Genomic DNA, 25369 nt, shown 5'->3' with positions numbered 1-25369 from the left:
TAATAAAAGTACGTGTGAAAAAGGCACATACGGTGCATGGCTATGTGTAGAGCGTGTTGAAAGCGTAAAATGGCTAGGGGACAAAAGGCCTACAGTGCCACTTAACTAAAAGCCTGATTCACATTTCCTGTTCCCCTTCCCCAGCAGCCCCGACAACTCCTAATGAGCTGAGGTGAGTACAAAAGAAATTTGCATATTCCCAGACATACACATGTGAACAGTCCACCTTTTTGTACCTTGAGCAGAGACTTTGAAATGTTGGCCTGTTTTGCCCACCGGCCTGGTTCTCGCCCTCTTTCTTAGAGCCTGAAAATACCTTTCAGGTCCTCACCCTCGCAATGACAGGGTCTTTGATGTGCCGCCACTTACCCTAGAGAGCTATATTGTCACTTACTCTGGTTTCTCTTCAAAACGAAAAAATCTTTCGCCTTTTACTAAAGATTTCCGTGGAGAGGAACATTTAAGAGTTTATTCAATTTTTTTAAGCCTTGCCACAGGTGAGGCTGTTTATCATTTGTTTAAAAGAAAAGCATTAGAAGTTGGGGAATATCCAGCAATTGTCTGCTGCTTTTTTGGGGGACATGAGTTTGGTGTTTTATTCCTGAGCTCTCTGCTTGCTCATTTGCATAAACAGAGTGCAGGAGAGGTGCCTCATGGGAAAGAGCTTGTGCAGTGCATGAGATTGCTTTTCTTGACTGACTTGAAACTACACGATCGCAGGCAGTATATTTTCTTATCTCCCAAAGATCCTGCTGCCAGATCCCAGAGGTCACCCTCCTTTTTAAAGGTGGGACCAAGACTCATGCTGTGCTTTTCATAGGGCTTGCCCGTTATTTGTGCCCGTTGGAGGTGCCCTGAGAGGTCGCCAATCCTGAGTCCGCTTCCTCTCAGGTAGACTTGAAGGGGCACGTCAGACTTGTTTCACGTGTCTCCAGCCTAGACAGATATATCCTTCTATATTCAGGTTTAATGAAAGTACGTGTGAAAAAGGCACATACGGTCCATGGCTATGTGTAGAGCGTGTTGAAAGCGTAAAATGGCTAGGGGACAAAAGGCCTACAGTGCCACTTAACTAAAAGCCTGATTCACATTTCCTGTTCCCCTTCCCCAGCAGCCCCGACAACTCCTAATGAGCTGAGGTGAGTACAAAAGAAATTTGCATATTCCCAGACATACACATGTGAACAGTCCACCTTTTTGTGCCTTGAGCAGAGACTTTGAAATGTTGGCCTGTTTTGCCCACCGGCCTGGTTCTCGCCCTCTTTCTTAGAGCCTGAAAATACCTTTCAGGTCCTCACCCTCGCAATGACAGGGTCTTTGATGTGCCGCCACTTACCCTAGAGAGCTATATTGTCACTTATTCTGGTTTCTCTTCAAAACGAAAAAATCTTTCGCCTTTTACTAAAGATTTCCGTGGAGAGGAACATTTAAGAGTTTATTCAATTTTTTTAAGCCTTGCCACAGGTGAGGCTGTTTATCATTTGTTTAAAAGAAAAGCATTACAAGTTGGGGAATATCCAGCAATTGTCTGCTGCTTTTTTTGGGGGACATGAGTTTGGTGTTTTATTCCTGAGCTCTCTGCTTGCTCATTTGCATAAACAGAGTGCAGGAGAGGTGCCTCATGGGAAAGAGCTTGTGCAGTGCATGAGATTGCTTTTCTTGACTGACTTGAAACTTCACGATCGCAGGCAGTATATTTTCTTATCTCCCAAAGATCCTGCTGCCAGATCCCAGAGGTCACCCTCCTTTTTAAAGGTGGGACCAAGACTCATGCTGTGCTTTTCATAGGGCTTGCCCGTTATTTGTGCCCGTTAGAGGTGCCCGAGAGGTCGCCAATCCTGAGTCAGCTTCCTCTCAGGTAGACTTGAAGGGGCACGTCAGACTTGTTTCACATGTCTCCAGCCTAGACAGATATATCCTTCTATATTCAGGTTTAATGAAAGTACGTGTGAAAAAGGCACATACGGTGCATGGCTATGTGTAGAGCACAGTGGTGGCTCTGAGCATATCGATTGGAGGGATGGTGTTGAAAGCGTAAAATGGCTAGGGGACAAAAGGCCTACAGTGCCACTTAACTAAAAGCCTGATTCACATTTCCTGTTCCCCTTCCCCAGCAGCCCCGACAACTCCTAATGAGCTGAGGTGAGTACAAAAGAAATTTGCATATTCCCAGACATACACATGTGAACAGTCCACCTTTTTGTACCTTGAGCAGAGACTTTGAAATGTTGGCCTGTTTTGCCCACCGGCCTGGTTCTCGCCCTCTTTCTTAGAGCCTGAAAATACCTTTCAGGTCCTCACCCTCGCAATGACAGGGTCTTTGATGTGCCGCCACTTACCCTAGAGAGCTATATTGTCACTTACTCTGGTTTCTCTTCAAAGCGAAAAAATCTTTCGCCTTTTACTAAAGATTTCCGTGGAGAGGAACATTTAAGAGTTTATTCAATTTTTTTAATCCTTGCCACAGGTGAGGCTGTTTGTCATTTGTTTAAAAGAAAAGCATTAGAAGTTGGGGAATATCCAGCAATTGTCTGCTGCTTTTTTGGGGGACATGAGTTTGGTGTTTTATTCCTGAGCTCTCTGCTTGCTCATTTGCATAAACAGAGTGCAGGAGAGGTGCCTCATGGGAAAGAGCTTGTGCAGTGCATGAGATTGCTTTTCTTGACTGACTTGAAACTACACGATCGCAGGCAGTATATTTTCTTATCTCCCAAAGATCCTGCTGCCAGATCCCAGAGGTCACCCTCCTTTTTAAAGGTGGGACCAAGACTCATGCTGTGCTTTTCATAGGGCTTGCCCGTTATTTGTGCCCGTTAGAGGTGCCCTGAGAGGTCGCCAATCCTGAGTCAGCTTCCTCTCGGGTAGACTTGAAGGGGCACGTCAGACTTGTTTCACGTGTCTCCAGCCTAGACAGATATATCCTTCTATATTCAGGTTTAATGAAAGTACGTGTGAAAAAGGCACATACGGTGCATGGCTATGTGTAGAGCGTGTTGAAAGCGTAAAATGGCTAGGGGACAAAAGGCCTACAGTGCCACTTAACTAAAAGCCTGATTCACATTTCCTGTTCCCCTTCCCCAGCAGCCCCGACAACTCCTAATGAGCTGAGGTGAGTACAAAAGAAATTTGCATATTCCCAGACATACACATGTGAACAGTCCACCTTTTTGTACCTTGAGCAGAGACTTTGAAATGTTGGCCTGTTTTGCCCACCGGCCTGGTTCTCGCCCTCTTTCTTAGAGCCTGAAAATACCTTTCAGGCCCTCACCCTCGCAATGACAGGGTCTTTGATGTGGCGCCACTTACCCTAGAGAGCTATATTGTCACTTACTCTGGTTTCTCTTCAAAACGAAAATATCTTTCGCCTTTTACTAAAGATTTCCGTGGAGAGGAACATTTAAGAGTTTATTCAATTTTTTTAAGCCTTGACACAGGTGAGGCTGTTTATCATTTGTTTAAAAGAAAAGCATTAGAAGTTGGGGAATATCCAGCAATTGTCTGCTGCTTTTTAGGGGGACATGAGTTTGGTGTTTTATTCCTGAGCTCTCTGCTTGCTCATTTGCATAAACAGAGTGCAGGAGAGGTGCCTCATGGGAAAGAGCTTGTGCAGTGCATGAGATTGCTTTTCTTGACTGACTTGAAACTACACGATCGCAGGCAGTATATTTTCTTATCTCCCAAAGATCCTGCTGCCAGATCCCAGAGGTCACCCTCCTTTTTAAAGGTGGGACCAAGACTCATGCTGTGCTTTTCATAGGGCTTGCCCGTTATTTGTGCCCGTTGGAGGTGCCCTGAGAGGTCGCCAATCCTGAGTCCGCTTCCTCTCAGGTAGACTTGAAGGGGCACGTCAGACTTGTTTCACGTGTCTCCAGCCTAGACAGATATATCCTTCTATATTCAGGTTTAATGAAAGTACGTGTGAAAAAGGCACATACGGTGCATGGCTATGTGTAGAGCACAGTGGTGGCTCTGAGCATATCGATTGGAGGGATGGTGTTGAAAGCGTAAAATGGCTAGGGGACAAAAGGCCTACAGTGCCACTTAACTAAAAGCCTGATTCACATTTCCTGTTCCCCTTCCCCAGCAGCCCCGACAACTCCTAATGAGCTGAGGTGAGTACAAAAGAAATTTGCATATTCCCAGACATACACATGTGAACAGTCCACCTTTTTGTACCTTGAGCAGAGACTTTGAAATGTTGGCCTGTTTTGCCGACCGGCCTGGTTCTCGCCCTCTTTCTTAGAGCCTGAAAATACCTTTCAGGTCCTCACCCTCGCAATGACAGGGTCTTTGATGTGCCGCCACTTACCCTAGAGAGCTATATTGTCACTTACTCTGGTTTCTCTTCAAAACGAAAAAATCTTTCGCCTTTTACTAAAGATTTCCGTGGAGAGGAACATTTAAGAGTTTATTCAATTTTTTTAATCCTTGCCACAGGTGAGGCTGTTTATCATTTGTTTAAAAGAAATGCATTAGAAGTTGGGGAATATCCAGCAATTGTCTGCTGCTTTTTTGGGGGACATGAGTTTGGTGTTTTATTCCTGAGCTCTCTGCTTGCTCATTTGCATAAACAGAGTGCAGGAGAGGTGCCTCATGGGAAAGAGCTTGTGCAGTGCATGAGATTGCTTTTCTTGACTGACTTGAAACTACACGATCGCAGGCAGTATATTTTCTTATCTCCCAAAGATCCTGCTGCCAGATCCCAGAGGTCACCCTCCTTTTTAAAGGTGGGACCAAGACTCATGCTGTGCTTTTCATAGGGCTTGCCCGTTATTTGTGCCGGTTAGAGGTGCCCTGAGAGGTCGCCAATCCTGAGTCAGCTTCCTCTCAGGTAGACTTGAAGGGGCACGTCAGACTTGTTTCACGTGTCTCCAGCCTAGACAGATATATCCTTCTATATTCAGGTTTAATGAAAGTACGTGTGAAAAAGGCACATACGGTGCATGGCTATGTGTAGAGCGTGTTGAAAGCGTAAAATGGCTAGGGGACAAAAGGCCTACAGTGCCACTTAACTAAAAGCCTGATTCACATTTCCTGTTCCCCTTCCCCAGCAGCCCCGACAACTCCTAATGAGCTGAGGTGAGTACAAAAGAAATTTGCATATTCCCAGACATACACATGTGAACAGTCCACCTTTTTGTACCTTGAGCAGAGACTTTGAAATGTTGGCCTGTTTTGCCCACCGGCCTGGTTCTCGCCCTCTTTCTTAGAGCCTGAAAATACCTTTCAGGTCCTCACCCTCGCAATGACAGGGTCTTTGATGTGCCGCCACTTACCCTAGAGAGCTATATTGTCACTTACTCTGGTTTCTCTTCAAAACGAAAAATTTTTTCGCCTTTTACTAAAGATTTCCGTGGAGAGGAACATTTAAGAGTTTATTCAATTTTTTTAAGCCTTGCCACAGGTGAGGCTGTTTATCATTTGTTTAAAAGAAAAGCATTAGAAGTTGGGGAATATCCAGCAATTGTCTGCTGCTTTTTTGGGGGACATGAGTTTGGTGTTTTATTCCTGAGCTCTCTGCTTGCTCATTTGCATAAACAGAGTGCAGGAGAGGTGCCTCATGGGAAAGAGCTTGTGCAGTGCATGAGATTGCTTTTCTTGACTGACTTGAAACTACACGATCGCAGGCAGTATATTTTCTTATCTCCCAAAGATCCTGCTGCCAGATCCCAGAGGTCACCCTCCTTTTTAAAGGTGGGACCAAGACTCATGCTGTGCTTTTCATAGGGCTTGCCGTTATTTGTGCCCGTTGGAGGTGCCCTGAGAGGTCGCCAATCCTGAGTCCGCTTCCTCTCAGGTAGACTTGAAGGGGCACGTCAGACTTGTTTCACGTGTCTCCAGCCTAGACAGATATATCCTTCTATATTCAGGTTTAATGAAAGTACGTGTGAAAAAGGCACATACGGTGCATGGCTATGTGTAGAGCGTGTTGAAAGCGTAAAATGGCTAGGGGACAAAAGGCCTACAGTGCCACTTAACTAAAAGCCTGATTCACATTTCCTGTTCCCCTTCCCCAGCAGCCCCGACAACTCCTAATGAGCTGAGGTGAGTACAAAAGAAATTTGCATATTCCCAGACATACACATGTGAACAGTCCACCTTTTTGTACCTTGAGCAGAGACTTTGAAATGTTGGCCTGTTTTGCCCACCGGCCTGGTTCTCGCCCTCTTTCTTAGAGCCTGAAAATACCTTTCAGGTCCTCACCCTCGCAATGACAGGGTCTTTGATGTGCCGCCACTTACCCTAGAGAGCTATATTGTCACTTATTCTGGTTTCTCTTCAAAACGAAAAAATCTTTCGCCTTTTACTAAAGATTTCCGTGGAGAGGAACATTTAAGAGTTTATTCAATTTTTTTAAGCCTTGCCACAGGTGAGGCTGTTTATCATTTGTTTAAAAGAAAAGCATTACAAGTTGGGGAATATCCAGCAATTGTCTGCTGCTTTTTTTGGGGGACATGAGTTTGGTGTTTTATTCCTGAGCTCTCTGCTTGCTCATTTGCATAAACAGAGTGCAGGAGAGGTGCCTCATGGGAAAGAGCTTGTGCAGTGCATGAGATTGCTTTTCTTGACTGACTTGAAACTTCACGATCGCAGGCAGTATATTTTCTTATCTCCCAAAGATCCTGCTGCCAGATCCCAGAGGTCACCCTCCTTTTTAAAGGTGGGACCAAGACTCATGCTGTGCTTTTCATAGGGCTTGCCCGTTATTTGTGCCCGTTAGAGGTGCCCTGAGAGGTCGCCAATCCTGAGTCAGCTTCCTCTCAGGTAGACTTGAAGGGGCACGTCAGACTTGTTTCACATGTCTCCAGCCTAGACAGATATATCCTTCTATATTCAGGTTTAATGAAAGTACGTGTGAAAAAGGCACATACGGTGCATGGCTATGTGTAGAGCACAGTGGTGGCTCTGAGCATATCGATTGGAGGGATGGTGTTGAAAGCGTAAAATGGCTAGGGGACAAAAGGCCTACAGTGCCACTTAACTAAAAGCCTGATTCACATTTCCTGTTCCCCTTCCCCAGCAGCCCCGACAACTCCTAATGAGCTGAGGTGAGTACAAAAGAAATTTGCATATTCCCAGACATACACATGTGAACAGTCCACCTTTTTGTACCTTGAGCAGAGACTTTGAAATGTTGGCCTGTTTTGCCCACCGGCCTGGTTCTCGCCCTCTTTCTTAGAGCCTGAAAATACCTTTCAGGTCCTCACCCTCGCAATGACAGGGTCTTTGATGTGCCGCCACTTACCCTAGAGAGCTATATTGTCACTTACTCTGGTTTCTCTTCAAAGCGAAAAAATCTTTCGCCTTTTACTAAAGATTTCCGTGGAGAGGAACATTTAAGAGTTTATTCAATTTTTTTAATCCTTGCCACAGGTGAGGCTGTTTATCATTTGTTTAAAAGAAAAGCATTAGAAGTTGGGGAATATCCAGCAATTGTCTGCTGCTTTTTTGGGGGACATGAGTTTGGTGTTTTATTCCTGAGCTCTCTGCTTGCTCATTTGCATAAACAGAGTGCAGGAGAGGTGCCTCATGGGAAAGAGCTTGTGCAGTGCATGAGATTGCTTTTCTTGACTGACTTGAAACTACACGATCGCAGGCAGTATATTTTCTTATCTCCCAAAGATCCTGCTGCCAGATCCCAGAGGTCACCCTCCTTTTTAAAGGTGGGACCAAGACTCATGCTGTGCTTTTCATAGGGCTTGCCCGTTATTTGTGCCCGTTGGAGGTGCCCTGAGAGGTCGCCAATCCTGAGTCCGCTTCCTCTCAGGTAGACTTGAAGGGGCACGTCAGACTTGTTTCACGTGTCTCCAGCCTAGACAGATATATCCTTCTATATTCAGGTTTAATGAAAGTACGTGTGAAAAAGGCACATACGGTGCATGGCTATGTGTAGAGCGTGTTGAAAGCGTAAAATGGCTAGGGGACAAAAGGCCTACAGTGCCACTTAACTAAAAGCCTGATTCACATTTCCTGTTCCCCTTCCCCAGCAGCCCCGACAACTCCTAATGAGCTGAGGTGAGTACAAAAGAAATTTGCATATTCCCAGACATACACATGTGAACAGTCCACCTTTTTGTACCTTGAGCAGAGACTTTGAAATGTTGGCCTGTTTTGCCCACCGGCCTGGTTCTCGCCCTCTTTCTTAGAGCCTGAAAATACCTTTCAGGTCCTCACCCTCGCAATGACAGGGTCTTTGATGTGCCGCCACTTACCCTAGAGAGCTATATTGTCACTTACTCTGGTTTCTCTTCAAAACGAAATTTTTTTTCGCCTTTTACTAAAGATTTCCGTGGAGAGGAACATTTAAGAGTTTATTCAATTTTTTTAAGCCTTGCCACAGGTGAGGCTGTTTATCATTTGTTTAAAAGAAAAGCATTAGAAGTTGGGGAATATCCAGCAATTGTCTGCTGCTTTTTTGGGGGACATGAGTTTGGTGTTTTATTCCTGAGCTCTCTGCTTGCTCATTTGCATAAACAGAGTGCAGGAGAGGTGCCTCATGGGAAAGAGCTTGTGCAGTGCATGAGATTGCTTTTCTTGACTGACTTGAAACTACACGATCGCAGGCAGTATATTTTCTTATCTCCCAAAGATCCTGCTGCCAGATCCCAGAGGTCACCCTCCTTTTTAAAGGTGGGACCAAGACTCATGCTGTGCTTTTCATAGGGCTTGCCCGTTATTTGTGCCCGTTGGAGGTGCCCTGAGAGGTCGCCAATCCTGAGTCCGCTTCCTCTCAGGTAGACTTGAAGGGGCACGTCAGACTTGTTTCACGTGTCTCCAGCCTAGACAGATATATCCTTCTATATTCAGGTTTAATGAAAGTACGTGTGAAAAAGGCACATACGGTGCATGGCTATGTGTAGAGCGTGTTGAAAGCGTAAAATGGCTAGGGGACAAAAGGCCTACAGTGCCACTTAACTAAAAGCCTGATTCACATTTCCTGTTCCCCTTCCCCAGCAGCCCCGACAACTCCTAATGAGCTGAGGTGAGTACAAAAGAAATTTGCATATTCCCAGACATACACATGTGAACAGTCCACCTTTTTGTACCTTGAGCAGAGACTTTGAAATGTTGGCCTGTTTTGCCCACCGGCCTGGTTCTCGCCCTCTTTCTTAGAGCCTGAAAATACCTTTCAGGTCCTCACCCTCGCAATGACAGGGTCTTTGATGTGCCGCCACTTACCCTAGAGAGCTATATTGTCACTTATTCTGGTTTCTCTTCAAAACGAAAAAATCTTTCGCCTTTTACTAAAGATTTCCGTGGAGAGGAACATTTAAGAGTTTATTCAATTTTTTTAAGCCTTGCCACAGGTGAGGCTGTTTATCATTTGTTTAAAAGAAAAGCATTACAAGTTGGGGAATATCCAGCAATTGTCTGCTGCTTTTTTTGGGGGACATGAGTTTGGTGTTTTATTCCTGAGCTCTCTGCTTGCTCATTTGCATAAACAGAGTGCAGGAGAGGTGCCTCATGGGAAAGAGCTTGTGCAGTGCATGAGATTGCTTTTCTTGACTGACTTGAAACTTCACGATCGCAGGCAGTATATTTTCTTATCTCCCAAAGATCCTGCTGCCAGATCCCAGAGGTCACCCTCCTTTTTAAAGGTGGGACCAAGACTCATGCTGTGCTTTTCATAGGGCTTGCCCGTTATTTGTGCCCGTTATTTGTGCCCGTTCGAGGTGCCCTGAGAGGTCGCCAATCCTGAGTCAGCTTCCTCTCAGGTAGACTTGAAGGGGCACGTCAGACTTGTTTCACGTGTCTCCAGCCTAGACAGATATATCCTTCTATATTCAGGTTTAATGAAAGTACGTGTGAAAAAGGCACATACGGTGCATGGCTATGTGTAGAGCGTGTTGAAAGCGTAAAATGGCTAGGGGACAAAAGGCCTACAGTGCCACTTAACTAAAAGCCTGATTCACATTTCCTGTTCCCCTTCCCCAGCAGCCCCGACAACTCCTAATGAGCTGAGGTGAGTACAAAAGAAATTTGCATATTCCCAGACATACACATGTGAACAGTCCACCTTTTTGTACCTTGAGCAGAGACTTTGAAATGTTGGCCTGTTTTGCCCACCGGCCTGGTTCTCGCCCTCTTTCTTAGAGCCTGAAAATACCTTTCAGGTCCTCACCCTCGCAATGACAGGGTCTTTGATGTGCCGCCACTTACCCTAGAGAGCTATATTGTCACTTACTCTGGTTTCTCTTCAAAACGAAAAAATCTTTCGCCTTTTACTAAAGATTTCCGTGGAGAGGAACATTTAAGAGTTTATTCAATTTTTTTAAGCCTTGCCACAGGTGAGGCTGTTTATCATTTGTTTAAAAGAAAAGCATTAGAAGTTGGGGAATATCCAGCAATTGTCTGCTGCTTTTTTGGGGGACATGAGTTTGGTGTTTTATTCCTGAGCTCTCTGCTTGCTCATTTGCATAAACAGAGTGCAGGAGAGGTGCCTCATGGGAAAGAGCTTGTGCAGTGCATGAGATTGCTTTTCTTGACTGACTTGAAACTTCACGATCGCAGGCAGTATATTTTCTTATCTCCCAAAGATCCTGCTGCCAGATCCCAGAGGTCACCCTCCTTTTTAAAGGTGGGACCAAGACTCATGCTGTGCTTTTCATAGGGCTTGCCCGTTATTTGTGCCCGTTAGAGGTGCCCTGAGAGGTCGCCAATCCTGAGTCAGCTTCCTCTCAGGTAAACTTGAAGGGGCACGTCAGACTTGTTTCACGTGTCTCCAGCCTAGACAGATATATCCTTCTATATTCAGGTTTAATGAAAGTACGTGTGAAAAAGGCACATACGGTGCATGGCTATGTGTAGAGCGTGTTGAAAGCGTAAAATGGCTAGGGGACAAAAGGCCTACAGTGCCACTTAACTAAAAGCCTGATTCACATTTCCTGTTCCCCTTCCCCAGCAGCCCCGACAACTCCTAATGAGCTGAGGTGAGTACAAAAGAAATTTGCATATTCCCAGACATACACATGTGAACAGTCCACCTTTTTGTACCTTGAGCAGAGACTTTGAAATGTTGGCCTGTTTTGCCCACCGGCCTGGTTCTCGCCCTCTTTCTTAGAGCCTGAAAATACCTTTCAGGTCCTCACCCTCGCAATGACAGGGTCTTTGATGTGCCGCCACTTACCCTAGAGAGCTATATTGTCGCTTACTCTGGTTTCTCTTCAAAACGAAAAAATCTTTCGCCTTTTACTAAAGATTTCCGTGGAGAGGAACATTTAAGAGTTTATTCAATTTTTTTAATCCTTGCCACAGGTGAGGCTGTTTATCATTTGTTTAAAAGAAAAGCATTAGAAGTTGGGGAATATCCAGCAATTGTCTGCTGCTTGTTTGGGGGACATGAGTTTGGTGTTTTATTCCTGAGCTCTCTGCTTGCTCATTTGCATAAACAGAGTGCAGGAGAGGTGCCTCATGGGAAAGAGCTTGTGCAGTGCATGAGATTGCTTTTCTTGACTGACTTGAAACTACACGATCGCAGGCAGTATATTTTCTTATCTCCCAAAGATCCTGCTGCCAGATCCCAGAGGTCACCCTCCTTTTTAAAGGTGGGACCAAGACTCATGCTGTGCTTTTCATAGGGCTTGCCCGTTCGAGGTGCCCTGAGAGGTCGCCAATCCTGAGTCAGCTTCCTCTCAGGTAGACTTGAAGGGGCACGTCAGACTTGTTTCACATGTCTCCAGCCTAGACAGATATATCCTTCTATATTCAGGTTTAATGAAAGTACGTGTGAAAAAGGCACATACGGTGCATGGCTATGTGTAGAGCACAGTGGTGGCTCTGAGCATATCGATTGGAGGGATGGTGTTGAAAGCGTAAAATGGCTAGGGGACAAAAGGCCTACAGTGCCACTTAACTAAAAGCCTGATTCACATTTCCTGTTCCCCTTCCCCAGCAGCCCCGACAACTCCTAATGAGCTGAGGTGAGTACAAAAGAAATTTGCATATTCCCAGACATACACATGTGAACAGTCCACCTTTTTGTACCTTGAGCAGAGACTTTGAAATGTTGGCCTGTTTTGCCCACCGGCCTGGTTCTCGCCCTCTTTCTTAGAGCCTGAAAATACCTTTCAGGTCCTCACCCTCGCAATGACAGGGTCTTTGATGTGCCGCCACTTACCCTAGAGAGCTATATTGTCGCTTACTCTGGTTTCTCTTCAAAACGAAAAAATCTTTCGCCTTTTACTAAAGATTTCCGTGGAGAGGAACATTTAAGAGTTTATTCAATTTTTTTAATCCTTGCCACAGGTGAGGCTGTTTATCATTTGTTTAAAAGAAAAGCATTAGAAGTTGGGGAATATCCAGCAATTGTCTGCTGCTTGTTTGGGGGACATGAGTTTGGTGTTTTATTCCTGAGCTCTCTGCTTGCTCATTTGCATAAACAGAGTGCAGGAGAGGTGCCTCATGGGAAAGAGCTTGTGCAGTGCATGAGATTGCTTTTCTTGACTGACTTGAAACTACACGATCGCAGGCAGTATATTTTCTTATCTCCCAAAGATCCTGCTGCCAGATCCCAGAGGTCACCCTCCTTTTTAAAGGTGGGACCAAGACTCATGCTGTGCTTTTCATAGGGCTTGCCCGTTATTTGTGCCCGTTAGAGGTGCCCTGAGAGGTCGCCAATCCTGAGTCAGCTTCCTCTCAGGTAGACTTGAAGGGGCACGTCAGACTTGTTTCACGTGTCTCCAGCCTAGACAGATATATCCTTCTATATTCAGGTTTAATAAAAGTACGTGTGAAAAAGGCACATACGGTGCATGGCTATGTGTAGAGCGTGTTGAAAGCGTAAAATGGCTAGGGGACAAAAGGCCTACAGTGCCACTTAACTAAAAGCCTGATTCACATTTCCTGTTCCCCTTCCCCAGCAGCCCCGACAACTCCTAATGAGCTGAGGTGAGTACAAAAGAAATTTGCATATTCCCAGACATACACATGTGAACAGTCCACCTTTTTGTACCTTGAGCAGAGACTTTGAAATGTTGGCCTGTTTTGCCCACCGGCCTGGTTCTCGCCCTCTTTCTTAGAGCCTGAAAATACCTTTCAGGTCCTCACCCTCGCAATGACAGGGTCTTTGATGTGCCGCCACTTACCCTAGAGAGCTATATTGTCACTTACTCTGGTTTCTCTTCAAAACGAAAAAATCTTTCGCCTTTTACTAAAGATTTCCGTGGAGAGGAACATTTAAGAGTTTATTCAATTTTTTTAAGCCTTGCCACAGGTGAGGCTGTTTATCATTTGTTTAAAAGAAAAGCATTAGAAGTTGGGGAATATCCAGCAATTGTCTGCTGCTTTTTTGGGGGACATGAGTTTGGTGTTTTATTCCTGAGCTCTCTGCTTGCTCATTTGCATAAACAGAGTGCAGGAGAGGTGCCTCATGGGAAAGAGCTTGTGCAGTGCATGAGATTGCTTTTCTTGACTGACTTGAAACTACACGATCGCAGGCAGTATATTTTCTTATCTCCCAAAGATCCTGCTGCCAGATCCCAGAGGTCACCCTCCTTTTTAAAGGTGGGACCAAGACTCATGCTGTGCTTTTCATAGGGCTTGCCCGTTATTTGTGCCCGTTGGAGGTGCCCTGAGAGGTCGCCAATCCTGAGTCCGCTTCCTCTCAGGTAGACTTGAAGGGGCACGTCAGACTTGTTTCACGTGTCTCCAGCCTAGACAGATATATCCTTCTATATTCAGGTTTAATGAAAGTACGTGTGAAAAAGGCACATACGGTCCATGGCTATGTGTAGAGCGTGTTGAAAGCGTAAAATGGCTAGGGGACAAAAGGCCTACAGTGCCACTTAACTAAAAGCCTGATTCACATTTCCTGTTCCCCTTCCCCAGCAGCCCCGACAACTCCTAATGAGCTGAGGTGAGTACAAAAGAAATTTGCATATTCCCAGACATACACATGTGAACAGTCCACCTTTTTGTACCTTGAGCAGAGACTTTGAAATGTTGGCCTGTTTTGCCCACCGGCCTGGTTCTCGCCCTCTTTCTTAGAGCCTGAAAATACCTTTCAGGTCCTCACCCTCGCAATGACAGGGTCTTTGATGTGCCGCCACTTACCCTAGAGAGCTATATTGTCACTTACTCTGGTTTCTCTTCAAAACGAAAAAATCTTTCGCCTTTTACTAAAGATTTCCGTGGAGAGGAACATTTAAGAGTTTATTCAATTTTTTTAAGCCTTGCCACAGGTGAGGCTGTTTATCATTTGTTTAAAAGAAAAGCATTAGAAGTTGGGGAATATCCAGCAATTGTCTGCTGCTTTTTTGGGGGACATGAGTTTGGTGTTTTATTCCTGAGCTCTCTGCTTGCTCATTTGCATAAACAGAGTGCAGGAGAGGTGCCTCATGGGAAAGAGCTTGTGCAGTGCATGAGATTGCTTTTCTTGACTGACTTGAAACTTCACGATCGCAGGCAGTATATTTTCTTATCTCCCAAAGATCCTGCTGCCAGATCCCAGAGGTCACCCTCCTTTTTAAAGGTGGGACCAAGACTCATGCTGTGCTTTTCATAGGGCTTGCCCGTTATTTGTGCCCGTTAGAGGTGCCCTGAGAGGTCGCCAATCCTGAGTCAGCTTCCTCTCAGGTAAACTTGAAGGGGCACGTCAGACTTGTTTCACGTGTCTCCAGCCTAGACAGATATATCCTTCTATATTCAGGTTTAATGAAAGTACGTGTGAAAAAGGCACATACGGTGCATGGCTATGTGTAGAGCGTGTTGAAAGCGTAAAATGGCTAGGGGACAAAAGGCCTACAGTGCCACTTAACTAAAAGCCTGATTCACATTTCCTGTTCCCCTTCCCCAGCAGCCCCGACAACTCCTAATGAGCTGAGGTGAGTACAAAAGAAATTTGCATATTCCCAGACATACACATGTGAACAGTCCACCTTTTTGTACCTTGAGCAGAGACTTTGAAATGTTGGCCTGTTTTGCCCACCGGCCTGGTTCTCGCCCTCTTTCTTAGAGCCTGAAAATACCTTTCAGGTCCTCACCCTCGCAATGACAGGGTCTTTGATGTGCCGCCACTTACCCTAGAGAGCTATATTGTCGCTTACTCTGGTTTCTCTTCAAAACGAAAAAATCTTTCGCCTTTTACTAAAGATTTCCGTGGAGAGGAACATTTAAGAGTTTATTCAATTTTTTTAATCCTTGCCACAGGTGAGGCTGTTTATCATTTGTTTAAAAGAAAAGCATTAGAAGTTGGGGAATATCCAGCAATTGTCTGCTGCTTGTTTGGGGGACATGAGTTTGGTGTTTTATTCCTGAGCTCTCTGCTTGCTCATTTGCATAAACAGAGTGCAGGAGAGGTGCCTCATGGGAAAGAGCTTGTGCAGTGCATGAGATTGCTTTTCTTGACTGACTTGAAACTACACGATCGCAGGCAGTATATTTTCTTATCTCCCAAAGATCCTGCTGCCAGATCCCAGAGGTCACCCTCCTTTTTAAAGGTGGGACCAAGACTCATGCTGTGCTTTTCATAGGGCTTGCCCGTTCGAGGTGCCCTGAGAGGTCGCCAATCCTGAGTCAGCTTCCTCTCAGGTAGACTTGAAGGGGCACGTCAGACTTGTTTCACATGTCTCCAGCCTAGACAGATATATCCTTCTATATTCAGGTTTAATGAAAGTACGTGTGAAAAAGGCACATACGGTGCATGGCTATGTGTAGAGCACAGTGGTGGCTCTGAGCATATCGATTGGAGGGATGGTGTTGAAAGCGTAAAATGGCTAGGGGACAAAAGGCCTACAGTGCCACTTAACTAAAAGCCTGATTCACATTTCCTGTTCCCCTTCCCCAGCAGCCCCGACAACTCCTAATGAGCTGAGGTGAGTACAAAAGAAATTTGCATATTCCCAGACATACACATGTGAACAGTCCACCTTTTTGTACCTTGAGCAGAGACTTTGAAATGTTGGCCTGTTTTGCCCACCGGCCTGGTTCTCGCCCTCTTTCTTAGAGCCTGAAAATACCTTTCAGGTCCTCACCCTCGCAATGACAGGGTCTTTGATGTGCCGCCACTTACCCTAGAGAGCTATATTGTCGCTTACTCTGGTTTCTCTTCAAAACGAAAAAATCTTTCGCCTTTTACTAAAGATTTCCGTGGAGAGGAACATTTAAGAGTTTATTCAATTTTTTTAATCCTTGCCACAGGTGAGGCTGTTTATCATTTGTTTAAAAGAAAAGCATTAGAAGTTGGGGAATATCCAGCAATTGTCTGCTGCTTGTTTGGGGGACATGAGTTTGGTGTTTTATTCCTGAGCTCTCTGCTTGCTCATTTGCATAAACAGAGTGCAGGAGAGGTGCCTCATGGGAAAGAGCTTGTGCAGTGCATGAGATTGCTTTTCTTGACTGACTTGAAACTACACGATCGCAGGCAGTATATTTTCTTATCTCCCAAAGATCCTGCTGCCAGATCCCAGAGGTCACCCTCCTTTTTAAAGGTGGGACCAAGACTCATGCTGTGCTTTTCATAGGGCTTGCCCGTTATTTGTGCCCGTTAGAGGTGCCCTGAGAGGTCGCCAATCCTGAGTCAGCTTCCTCTCAGGTAGACTTGAAGGGGCACGTCAGACTTGTTTCACGTGTCTCCAGCCTAGACAGATATATCCTTCTATATTCAGGTTTAATGAAAGTACGTGTGAAAAAGGCACATACGGTGCATGGCTATGTGTAGAGCGTGTTGAAAGCGTAAAATGGCTAGGGGACAAAAGGCCTACAGTGCCACTTAACTAAAAGCCTGATTCACATTTCCTGTTCCCCTTCCCCAGCAGCCCCGACAACTCCTAATGAGCTGAGGTGAGTACAAAAGAAATTTGCATATTCCCAGACATACACATGTGAACAGTCCACCTTTTTGTACCTTGAGCAGAGACTTTGAAATGTTGGCCTGTTTTGCCCACCGGCCTGGTTCTCGCCCTCTTTCTTAGAGCCTGAAAATACCTTTCAGGTCCTCACCCTCGCAATGACAGGGTCTTTGATGTGCCGCCACTTACCCTAGAGAGCTATATTGTCACTTACTCTGGTTTCTCTTCAAAACGAAAAATTTTTTCGCCTTTTACTAAAGATTTCCGTGGAGAGGAACATTTAAGAGTTTATTCAATTTTTTTAAGCCTTGCCACAGGTGAGGCTGTTTATCATTTGTTTAAAAGAAAAGCATTAGAAGTTGGGGAATATCCAGCAATTGTCTGCTGCTTTTTTGGGGGACATGAGTTTGGTGTTTTATTCCTGAGCTCTCTGCTTGCTCATTTGCATAAACAGAGTGCAGGAGAGGTGCCTCATGGGAAAGAGCTTGTGCAGTGCATGAGATTGCTTTTCTTGACTGACTTGAAACTACACGATCGCAGGCAGTATATTTTCTTATCTCCCAAAGATCCTGCTGCCAGATCCCAGAGGTCACCCTCCTTTTTAAAGGTGGGACCAAGACTCATGCTGTGCTTTTCATAGGGCTTGCCGTTATTTGTGCCCGTTGGAGGTGCCCTGAGAGGTCGCCAATCCTGAGTCCGCTTCCTCTCAGGTAGACTTGAAGGGGCACGTCAGACTTGTTTCACGTGTCTCCAGCCTAGACAGATATATCCTTCTATATTCAGGTTTAATGAAAGTACGTGTGAAAAAGGCACATACGGTGCATGGCTATGTGTAGAGCGTGTTGAAAGCGTAAAATGGCTAGGGGACAAAAGGCCTACAGTGCCACTTAACTAAAAGCCTGATTCACATTTCCTGTTCCCCTTCCCCAGCAGCCCCGACAACTCCTAATGAGCTGAGGTGAGTACAAAAGAAATTTGCATATTCCCAGACATACACATGTGAACAGTCCACCTTTTTGTACCTTGAGCAGAGACTTTGAAATGTTGGCCTGTTTTGCCCACCGGCCTGGTTCTCGCCCTCTTTCTTAGAGCCTGAAAATACCTTTCAGGTCCTCACCCTCGCAATGACAGGGTCTTTGATGTGCCGCCACTTACCCTAGAGAGCTATATTGTCACTTATTCTGGTTTCTCTTCAAAACGAAAAAATCTTTCGCCTTTTACTAAAGATTTCCGTGGAGAGGAACATTTAAGAGTTTATTCAATTTTTTTAAGCCTTGCCACAGGTGAGGCTGTTTATCATTTGTTTAAAAGAAAAGCATTACAAGTTGGGGAATATCCAGCAATTGTCTGCTGCTTTTTTTGGGGGACATGAGTTTGGTGTTTTATTCCTGAGCTCTCTGCTTGCTCATTTGCATAAACAGAGTGCAGGAGAGGTGCCTCATGGGAAAGAGCTTGTGCAGTGCATGAGATTGCTTTTCTTGACTGACTTGAAACTTCACGATCGCAGGCAGTATATTTTCTTATCTCCCAAAGATCCTGCTGCCAGATCCCAGAGGTCACCCTCCTTTTTAAAGGTGGGACCAAGACTCATGCTGTGCTTTTCATAGGGCTTGCCCGTTATTTGTGCCCGTTAGAGGTGCCCTGAGAGGTCGCCAATCCTGAGTCAGCTTCCTCTCAGGTAGACTTGAAGGGGCACGTCAGACTTGTTTCACATGTCTCCAGCCTAGACAGATATATCCTTCTATATTCAGGTTTAATGAAAGTACGTGTGAAAAAGGCACATACGGTGCATGGCTATGTGTAGAGCACAGTGGTGGCTCTGAGCATATCGATTGGAGGGATGGTGTTGAAAGCGTAAAATGGCTAGGGGACAAAAGGCCTACAGTGCCACTTAACTAAAAGCCTGATTCACATTTCCTGTTCCCCTTCCCCAGCAGCCCCGACAACTCCTAATGAGCTGAGGTGAGTACAAAAGAAATTTGCATATTCCCAGACATACACATGTGAACAGTCCACCTTTTTGTACCTTGAGCAGAGACTTTGAAATGTTGGCCTGTTTTGCCCACCGGCCTGGTTCTCGCCCTCTTTCTTAGAGCCTGAAAATACCTTTCAGGTCCTCACCCTCGCAATGACAGGGTCTTTGATGTGCCGCCACTTACCCTAGAGAGCTATATTGTCACTTACTCTGGTTTCTCTTCAAAGCGAAAAAATCTTTCGCCTTTTACTAAAGATTTCCGTGGAGAGGAACATTTAAGAGTTTATTCAATTTTTTTAATCCTTGCCACAGGTGAGGCTGTTTATCATTTGTTTAAAAGAAAAGCATTAGAAGTTGGGGAATATCCAGCAATTGTCTGCTGCTTTTTTGGGGGACATGAGTTTGGTGTTTTATTCCTGAGCTCTCTGCTTGCTCATTTGCATAAACAGAGTGCAGGAGAGGTGCCTCATGGGAAAGAGCTTGTGCAGTGCATGAGATTGCTTTTCTTGACTGACTTGAAACTACACGATCGCAGGCAGTATATTTTCTTATCTCCCAAAGATCCTGCTGCCAGATCCCAGAGGTCACCCTCCTTTTTAAAGGTGGGACCAAGACTCATGCTGTGCTTTTCATAGGGCTTGCCCGTTATTTGTGCCCGTTGGAGGTGCCCTGAGAGGTCGCCAATCCTGAGTCCGCTTCCTCTCAGGTAGACTTGAAGGGGCACGTCAGACTTGTTTCACGTGTCTCCAGCCTAGACAGATATATCCTTCTATATTCAGGTTTAATGAAAGTACGTGTGAAAAAGGCACATACGGTGCATGGCTATGTGTAGAGCGTGTTGAAAGCGTAAAATGGCTAGGGGACAAAAGGCCTACAGTGCCACTTAACTAAAAGCCTGATTCACATTTCCTGTTCCCCTTCCCCAGCAGCCCCGACAACTCCTAATGAGCTGAGGTGAGTACAAAAGAAATTTGCATATTCCCAGACATACACATGTGAACAGTCCACCTTTTTGTACCTTGAGCAGAGACTTTGAAATGTTGGCCTGTTTTGCCCACCGGCCTGGTTCTCGCCCTCTTTCTTAGAGCCTGAAAATACCTTTCAGGTCCTCACCCTCGCAATGACAGGGTCTTTGATGTGCCGCCACTTACCCTAGAGAGCTATATTGTCACTTACTCTGGTTTCTCTTCAAAACGAAAATTTTTTTCGCCTTTTACTAAAGATTTCCGTGGAGAGGAACATTTAAGAGTTTATTCAATTTTTTTAAGCCTTGCCACAGGTGAGGCTGTTTATCATTTGTTTAAAAGAAAAGCATTAGAAGTTGGGGAATATCCAGCAATTGTCTGCTGCTTTTTTGGGGGACATGAGTTTGGTGTTTTATTCCTGAGCTCTCTGCTTGCTCATTTGCATAAACAGAGTGCAGGAGAGGTGCCTCATGGGAAAGAGCTTGTGCAGTGCATGAGATTGCTTTTCTTGACTGACTTGAAACTACACGATCGCAGGCAGTATATTTTCTTATCTCCCAAAGATCCTGCTGCCAGATCCCAGAGGTCACCCTCCTTTTTAAAGGTGGGACCAAGACTCATGCTGTGCTTTTCATAGGGCTTGCCCGTTATTTGTGCCCGTTGGAGGTGCCCTGAGAGGTCGCCAATCCTGAGTCCGCTTCCTCTCAGGTAGACTTGAAGGGGCACGTCAGACTTGTTTCACGTGTCTCCAGCCTAGACAGATATATCCTTCTATATTCAGGTTTAATGAAAGTACGTGTGAAAAAGGCACATACGGTGCATGGCTATGTGTAGAGCGTGTTGAAAGCGTAAAATGGCTAGGGGACAAAAGGCCTACAGTGCCACTTAACTAAAAGCCTGATTCACATTTCCTGTTCCCCTTCCCCAGCAGCCCCGACAACTCCTAATGAGCTGAGGTGAGTACAAAAGAAATTTGCATATTCCCAGACATACACATGTGAACAGTCCACCTTTTTGTACCTTGAGCAGAGACTTTGAAATGTTGGCCTGTTTTGCCCACCGGCCTGGTTCTCGCCCTCTTTCTTAGAGCCTGAAAATACCTTTCAGGTCCTCACCCTCGCAATGACAGGGTCTTTGATGTGCCGCCACTTACCCTAGAGAGCTATATTGTCACTTATTCTGGTTTCTCTTCAAAACGAAAAAATCTTTCGCCTTTTACTAAAGATTTCCGTGGAGAGGAACATTTAAGAGTTTATTCAATTTTTTTAAGCCTTGCCACAGGTGAGGCTGTTTATCATTTGTTTAAAAGAAAAGCATTACAAGTTGGGGAATATCCAGCAATTGTCTGCTGCTTTTTTTGGGGGACATGAGTTTGGTGTTTTATTCCTGAGCTCTCTGCTTGCTCATTTGCATAAACAGAGTGCAGGAGAGGTGCCTCATGGGAAAGAGCTTGTGCAGTGCATGAGATTGCTTTTCTTGACTGACTTGAAACTTCACGATCGCAGGCAGTATATTTTCTTATCTCCCAAAGATCCTGCTGCCAGATCCCAGAGGTCACCCTCCTTTTTAAAGGTGGGACCAAGACTCATGCTGTGCTTTTCATAGGGCTTGCCCGTTATTTGTGCCCGTTATTTGTGCCCGTTCGAGGTGCCCTGAGAGGTCGCCAATCCTGAGTCAGCTTCCTCTCAGGTAGACTTGAAGGGGCACGTCAGACTTGTTTCACGTGTCTCCAGCCTAGACAGATATATCCTTCTATATTCAGGTTTAATGAAAGTACGTGTGAAAAAGGCACATACGGTGCATGGCTATGTGTAGAGCGTGTTGAAAGCGTAAAATGGCTAGGGGACAAAAGGCCTACAGTGCCACTTAACTAAAAGCCTGATTCACATTTCCTGTTCCCCTTCCCCAGCAGCCCCGACAACTCCTAATGAGCTGAGGTGAGTACAAAAGAAATTTGCATATTCCCAGACATACACATGTGAACAGTCCACCTTTTTGTACCTTGAGCAGAGACTTTGAAATGTTGGCCTGTTTTGCCCACCGGCCTGGTTCTCGCCCTCTTTCTTAGAGCCTGAAAATACCTTTCAGGTCCTCACCCTCGCAATGACAGGGTCTTTGATGTGCCGCCACTTACCCTAGAGAGCTATATTGTCGCTTACTCTGGTTTCTCTTCAAAACGAAAAAATCTTTCGCCTTTTACTAAAGATTTCCGTGGAGAGGAACATTTAAGAGTTTATTCAATTTTTTTAATCCTTGCCACAGGTGAGGCTGTTTATCATTTGTTTAAAAGAAAAGCATTAGAAGTTGGGGAATATCCAGCAATTGTCTGCTGCTTGTTTGGGGGACATGAGTTTGGTGTTTTATTCCTGAGCTCTCTGCTTGCTCATTTGCATAAACAGAGTGCAGGAGAGGTGCCTCATGGGAAAGAGCTTGTGCAGTGCATGAGATTGCTTTTCTTGACTGACTTGAAACTACACGATCGCAGGCAGTATATTTTCTTATCTCCCAAAGATCCTGCTGCCAGATCCCAGAGGTCACCCTCCTTTTTAAAGGTGGGACCAAGACTCATGCTGTGCTTTTCATAGGGCTTGCCCGTTATTTGTGCCCGTTGAGGTCGCCAATCCTGAGTCAGCTTCCTCTCAGGTAGACTTGAAGGGGCACGTCAGACTTGTTTCACGTGTCTCCAGCCTAGACAGATATATCCTTCTATATTCAGGTTTAATGAAAGTACGTGTGAAAAAGGCACATACGGTGCATGGCTATGTGTAGAGCGTGTTGAAAGCGTAAAATGGCTAGGGGACAAAAGGCCTACAGTGCCACTTAACTAAAAGCCTGATTCACATTTCCTGTTCCCCTTCCCCAGCAGCCCCGACAACTCCTAATGAGCTGAGGTGAGTACAAAAGAAATTTGCATATTCCCAGACATACACATGTGAACAGTCCACCTTTTTGTACCTTGAGCAGAGACTTTGAAATGTTGGCCTGTTTTGCCCACCGGCCTGGTTCTCGCCCTCTTTCTTAGAGCCTGAAAATACCTTTCAGGTCCTCACCCTCGCAATGACAGGGTCTTTGATGTGCCGCCACTTACCCTAGAGAGCTATATTGTCGCTTACTCTGGTTTCTCTTCAAAACGAAAAAATCTTTCGCCTTTTACTAAAGATTTCCGTGGAGAGGAACATTTAAGAGTTTATTCAATTTTTTTAATCCTTGCCACAGGTGAGGCTGTTTATCATTTGTTTAAAAGAAAAGCATTAGAAGTTGGGGAATATCCAGCAATTGTCTGCTGCTTGTTTGGGGGACATGAGTTTGGTGTTTTATTCCTGAGCTCTCTGCTTGCTCATTTGCATAAACAGAGTGCAGGAGAGGTGCCTCATGGGAAAGAGCTTGTGCAGTGCATGAGATTGCTTTTCTTGACTGACTTGAAACTACACGATCGCAGGCAGTATATTTTCTTATCTCCCAAAGATCCTGCTGCCAGATCCCAGAGGTCACCCTCCTTTTTAAAGGTGGGACCAAGACTCATGCTGTGCTTTTCATAGGGCTTGCCCGTTATTTGTGCCCGTTGAGGTCGCCAATCCTGAGTCAGCTTCCTCTCAGGTAGACTTGAAGGGGCACGTCAGACTTGTTTCACGTGTCTCCAGCCTAGACAGATATATCCTTCTATATTCAGGTTTAATGAAAGTACGTGTGAAAAAGGCACATACGGTGCATGGCTATGTGTAGAGCGTGTTGAAAGCGTAAAATGGCTAGGGGACAAAAGGCCTACAGTGCCACTTAACTAAAAGCCTGATTCACATTTCCTGTTCCCCTTCCCCAGCAGCCCCGACAACTCCTAATGAGCTGAGGTGAGTACAAAAGAAATTTGCATATTCCCAGACATACACATGTGAACAGTCCACCTTTTTGTACCTTGAGCAGAGACTTTGAAATGTTGGCCTGTTTTGCCCACCGGCCTGGTTCTCGCCCTCTTTCTTAGAGCCTGAAAATACCTTTCAGGTCCTCACCCTCGCAATGACAGGGTCTTTGATGTGCCGCCACTTACCCTAGAGAGCTATATTGTCACTTACTCTGGTTTCTCTTCAAAACGAAAAAATCTTTCGCCTTTTACTAAAGATTTCCGTGGAGAGGAACATTTAAGAGTTTATTCAATTTTTTTAAGCCTTGCCACAGGTGAGGCTGTTTATCATTTGTTTAAAAGAAAAGCATTACAAGTTGGGGAATATCCAGCAATTGTCTGCTGCTTTTTTGGGGGACATGAGTTTGGTGTTTTATTCCTGAGCTCTCTGCTTGCTCATTTGCATAAACAGAGTGCAGGAGAGGTGCCTCATGGGAAAGAGCTTGTGCAGTGCATGAGATTGCTTTTCTTGACTGACTTGAAACTTCACGATCGCAGGCAGTATATTTTCTTATCTCCCAAAGATCCTGCTGCCAGATCCCAGAGGTCACCCTCCTTTTTAAAGGTGGGACCAAGACTCATGCTGTGCTTTTCATAGGGCTTGCCCGTTAGAGGTGCCCGTTGAGGTCGCCAATCCTGAGTCAGCTTCCTCTCAGGTAGACTTGAAGGGGCACGTCAGACTTGTTTCACGTGTCTCCAGCCTAGACAGATATATCCTTCTATATTCAGGTTTAATGAAAGTACGTGTGAAAAAGGCACATACGGTGCATGGCTATGTGTAGAGCGTGTTGAAAGCGTAAAATGGCTAGGGGACAAAAGGCCTACAGTGCCACTTAACTAAAAGCCTGATTCACATTTCCTGTTCCCCTTCCCCAGCAGCCCCGACAACTCCTAATGAGCTGAGGTGAGTACAAAAGAAATTTGCATATTCCCAGACATACACATGTGAACAGTCCACCTTTTTGTACCTTGAGCAGAGACTTTGAAATGTTGGCCTGTTTTGCCCACCGGCCTGGTTCTCGCCCTCTTTCTTAGAGCCTGAAAATACCTTTCAGGTCCTCACCCTCGCAATGACAGGGTCTTTGATGTGCCGCCACTTACCCTAGAGAGCTATATTGTCACTTATTCTGGTTTCTCTTCAAAACGAAAAAATCTTTCGCCTTTTACTAAAGATTTCCGTGGAGAGGAACATTTAAGAGTTTATTCAATTTTTTTAAGCCTTGCCACAGGTGAGGCTGTTTATCATTTGTTTAAAAGAAAAGCATTACAAGTTGGGGAATATCCAGCAATTGTCTGCTGCTTTTTTTGGGGGACATGAGTTTGGTGTTTTATTCCTGAGCTCTCTGCTTGCTCATTTGCATAAACAGAGTGCAGGAGAGGTGCCTCATGGGAAAGAGCTTGTGCAGTGCATGAGATTGCTTTTCTTGACTGACTTGAAACTTCACGATCGCAGGCAGTATATTTTCTTATCTCCCAAAGATCCTGCTGCCAGATCCCAGAGGTCACCCTCCTTTTTAAAGGTGGGACCAAGACTCATGCTGTGCTTTTCATAGGGCTTGCCCGTTATTTGTGCCCGTTAGAGGTGCCCTGAGAGGTCGCCAATCCTGAGTCAGCTTCCTCTCAGGTAGACTTGAAGGGGCACGTCAGACTTGTTTCACATGTCTCCAGCCTAGACAGATATATCCTTCTATATTCAGGTTTAATGAAAGTACGTGTGAAAAAGGCACATACGGTGCATGGCTATGTG

The 25369-nt window shown here is 45.3% G+C and overlaps 26 non-coding genes across 26 annotated transcripts; all 26 read left to right on the top strand.

Moving 5' to 3' along the window:
- The first annotated feature begins 390 nt into the window (after window positions 1–390).
- Window positions 391–505, top strand: LOC146774224 (U5 spliceosomal RNA). The gene has a single exon (XR_014972679.1). It is a non-coding gene; the product is annotated as a U5 spliceosomal RNA (small nuclear RNA).
- An 852-nt stretch (window positions 506–1357) lies between these two features.
- On the top strand, window positions 1358–1472 carry LOC146774223 (U5 spliceosomal RNA). The gene has a single exon (XR_014973844.1). It is a non-coding gene; the product is annotated as a U5 spliceosomal RNA (small nuclear RNA).
- An 888-nt stretch (window positions 1473–2360) lies between these two features.
- LOC146774222 (U5 spliceosomal RNA) lies at window positions 2361–2475 on the top strand. The gene has a single exon (XR_014974355.1). It is a non-coding gene; the product is annotated as a U5 spliceosomal RNA (small nuclear RNA).
- An 852-nt stretch (window positions 2476–3327) lies between these two features.
- Window positions 3328–3442, top strand: LOC146774221 (U5 spliceosomal RNA). Its single transcript, XR_014974315.1, has one exon. It is a non-coding gene; the product is annotated as a U5 spliceosomal RNA (small nuclear RNA).
- An 888-nt stretch (window positions 3443–4330) lies between these two features.
- On the top strand, window positions 4331–4445 carry LOC146774220 (U5 spliceosomal RNA). Its single transcript, XR_014974039.1, has one exon. It is a non-coding gene; the product is annotated as a U5 spliceosomal RNA (small nuclear RNA).
- Window positions 4446–5297: 852 nt separating this feature from the next.
- Window positions 5298–5412, top strand: LOC146774219 (U5 spliceosomal RNA). The gene has a single exon (XR_014974632.1). It is a non-coding gene; the product is annotated as a U5 spliceosomal RNA (small nuclear RNA).
- An 851-nt stretch (window positions 5413–6263) lies between these two features.
- On the top strand, window positions 6264–6378 carry LOC146774218 (U5 spliceosomal RNA). Its single transcript, XR_014973843.1, has one exon. It is a non-coding gene; the product is annotated as a U5 spliceosomal RNA (small nuclear RNA).
- An 889-nt stretch (window positions 6379–7267) lies between these two features.
- On the top strand, window positions 7268–7382 carry LOC146774217 (U5 spliceosomal RNA). The gene has a single exon (XR_014974354.1). It is a non-coding gene; the product is annotated as a U5 spliceosomal RNA (small nuclear RNA).
- An 852-nt stretch (window positions 7383–8234) lies between these two features.
- Window positions 8235–8349, top strand: LOC146774216 (U5 spliceosomal RNA). Its single transcript, XR_014974820.1, has one exon. It is a non-coding gene; the product is annotated as a U5 spliceosomal RNA (small nuclear RNA).
- Window positions 8350–9201: 852 nt separating this feature from the next.
- On the top strand, window positions 9202–9316 carry LOC146774215 (U5 spliceosomal RNA). Its single transcript, XR_014973842.1, has one exon. It is a non-coding gene; the product is annotated as a U5 spliceosomal RNA (small nuclear RNA).
- Window positions 9317–10182: 866 nt separating this feature from the next.
- LOC146774214 (U5 spliceosomal RNA) lies at window positions 10183–10297 on the top strand. The gene has a single exon (XR_014972678.1). It is a non-coding gene; the product is annotated as a U5 spliceosomal RNA (small nuclear RNA).
- An 852-nt stretch (window positions 10298–11149) lies between these two features.
- Window positions 11150–11264, top strand: LOC146774213 (U5 spliceosomal RNA). Its single transcript, XR_014974038.1, has one exon. It is a non-coding gene; the product is annotated as a U5 spliceosomal RNA (small nuclear RNA).
- An 875-nt stretch (window positions 11265–12139) lies between these two features.
- LOC146774212 (U5 spliceosomal RNA) lies at window positions 12140–12254 on the top strand. Its single transcript, XR_014974036.1, has one exon. It is a non-coding gene; the product is annotated as a U5 spliceosomal RNA (small nuclear RNA).
- An 852-nt stretch (window positions 12255–13106) lies between these two features.
- Window positions 13107–13221, top strand: LOC146774211 (U5 spliceosomal RNA). Its single transcript, XR_014972677.1, has one exon. It is a non-coding gene; the product is annotated as a U5 spliceosomal RNA (small nuclear RNA).
- An 852-nt stretch (window positions 13222–14073) lies between these two features.
- On the top strand, window positions 14074–14188 carry LOC146774210 (U5 spliceosomal RNA). The gene has a single exon (XR_014972676.1). It is a non-coding gene; the product is annotated as a U5 spliceosomal RNA (small nuclear RNA).
- Window positions 14189–15040: 852 nt separating this feature from the next.
- Window positions 15041–15155, top strand: LOC146774209 (U5 spliceosomal RNA). The gene has a single exon (XR_014974035.1). It is a non-coding gene; the product is annotated as a U5 spliceosomal RNA (small nuclear RNA).
- An 875-nt stretch (window positions 15156–16030) lies between these two features.
- On the top strand, window positions 16031–16145 carry LOC146774208 (U5 spliceosomal RNA). The gene has a single exon (XR_014974034.1). It is a non-coding gene; the product is annotated as a U5 spliceosomal RNA (small nuclear RNA).
- An 852-nt stretch (window positions 16146–16997) lies between these two features.
- LOC146774207 (U5 spliceosomal RNA) lies at window positions 16998–17112 on the top strand. Its single transcript, XR_014974631.1, has one exon. It is a non-coding gene; the product is annotated as a U5 spliceosomal RNA (small nuclear RNA).
- Window positions 17113–17963: 851 nt separating this feature from the next.
- On the top strand, window positions 17964–18078 carry LOC146774206 (U5 spliceosomal RNA). Its single transcript, XR_014973841.1, has one exon. It is a non-coding gene; the product is annotated as a U5 spliceosomal RNA (small nuclear RNA).
- Window positions 18079–18967: 889 nt separating this feature from the next.
- LOC146774205 (U5 spliceosomal RNA) lies at window positions 18968–19082 on the top strand. Its single transcript, XR_014974353.1, has one exon. It is a non-coding gene; the product is annotated as a U5 spliceosomal RNA (small nuclear RNA).
- Window positions 19083–19934: 852 nt separating this feature from the next.
- Window positions 19935–20049, top strand: LOC146774204 (U5 spliceosomal RNA). The gene has a single exon (XR_014974791.1). It is a non-coding gene; the product is annotated as a U5 spliceosomal RNA (small nuclear RNA).
- An 852-nt stretch (window positions 20050–20901) lies between these two features.
- Window positions 20902–21016, top strand: LOC146774203 (U5 spliceosomal RNA). The gene has a single exon (XR_014973840.1). It is a non-coding gene; the product is annotated as a U5 spliceosomal RNA (small nuclear RNA).
- An 866-nt stretch (window positions 21017–21882) lies between these two features.
- On the top strand, window positions 21883–21997 carry LOC146774202 (U5 spliceosomal RNA). Its single transcript, XR_014974033.1, has one exon. It is a non-coding gene; the product is annotated as a U5 spliceosomal RNA (small nuclear RNA).
- Window positions 21998–22836: 839 nt separating this feature from the next.
- LOC146774201 (U5 spliceosomal RNA) lies at window positions 22837–22951 on the top strand. The gene has a single exon (XR_014974032.1). It is a non-coding gene; the product is annotated as a U5 spliceosomal RNA (small nuclear RNA).
- Window positions 22952–23790: 839 nt separating this feature from the next.
- On the top strand, window positions 23791–23905 carry LOC146774200 (U5 spliceosomal RNA). Its single transcript, XR_014972675.1, has one exon. It is a non-coding gene; the product is annotated as a U5 spliceosomal RNA (small nuclear RNA).
- An 839-nt stretch (window positions 23906–24744) lies between these two features.
- LOC146774199 (U5 spliceosomal RNA) lies at window positions 24745–24859 on the top strand. Its single transcript, XR_014973839.1, has one exon. It is a non-coding gene; the product is annotated as a U5 spliceosomal RNA (small nuclear RNA).
- The last annotated feature ends 510 nt before the right edge of the window (window positions 24860–25369 follow it).

This window comes from Triturus cristatus, chromosome 12 (assembly GCF_964204655.1).
Source record: "Triturus cristatus chromosome 12, aTriCri1.1, whole genome shotgun sequence".
NCBI lineage: Eukaryota > Metazoa > Chordata > Amphibia > Caudata > Salamandridae > Triturus > Triturus cristatus.
This window is presented reverse-complemented; position numbering and strand designations above follow the sequence as displayed.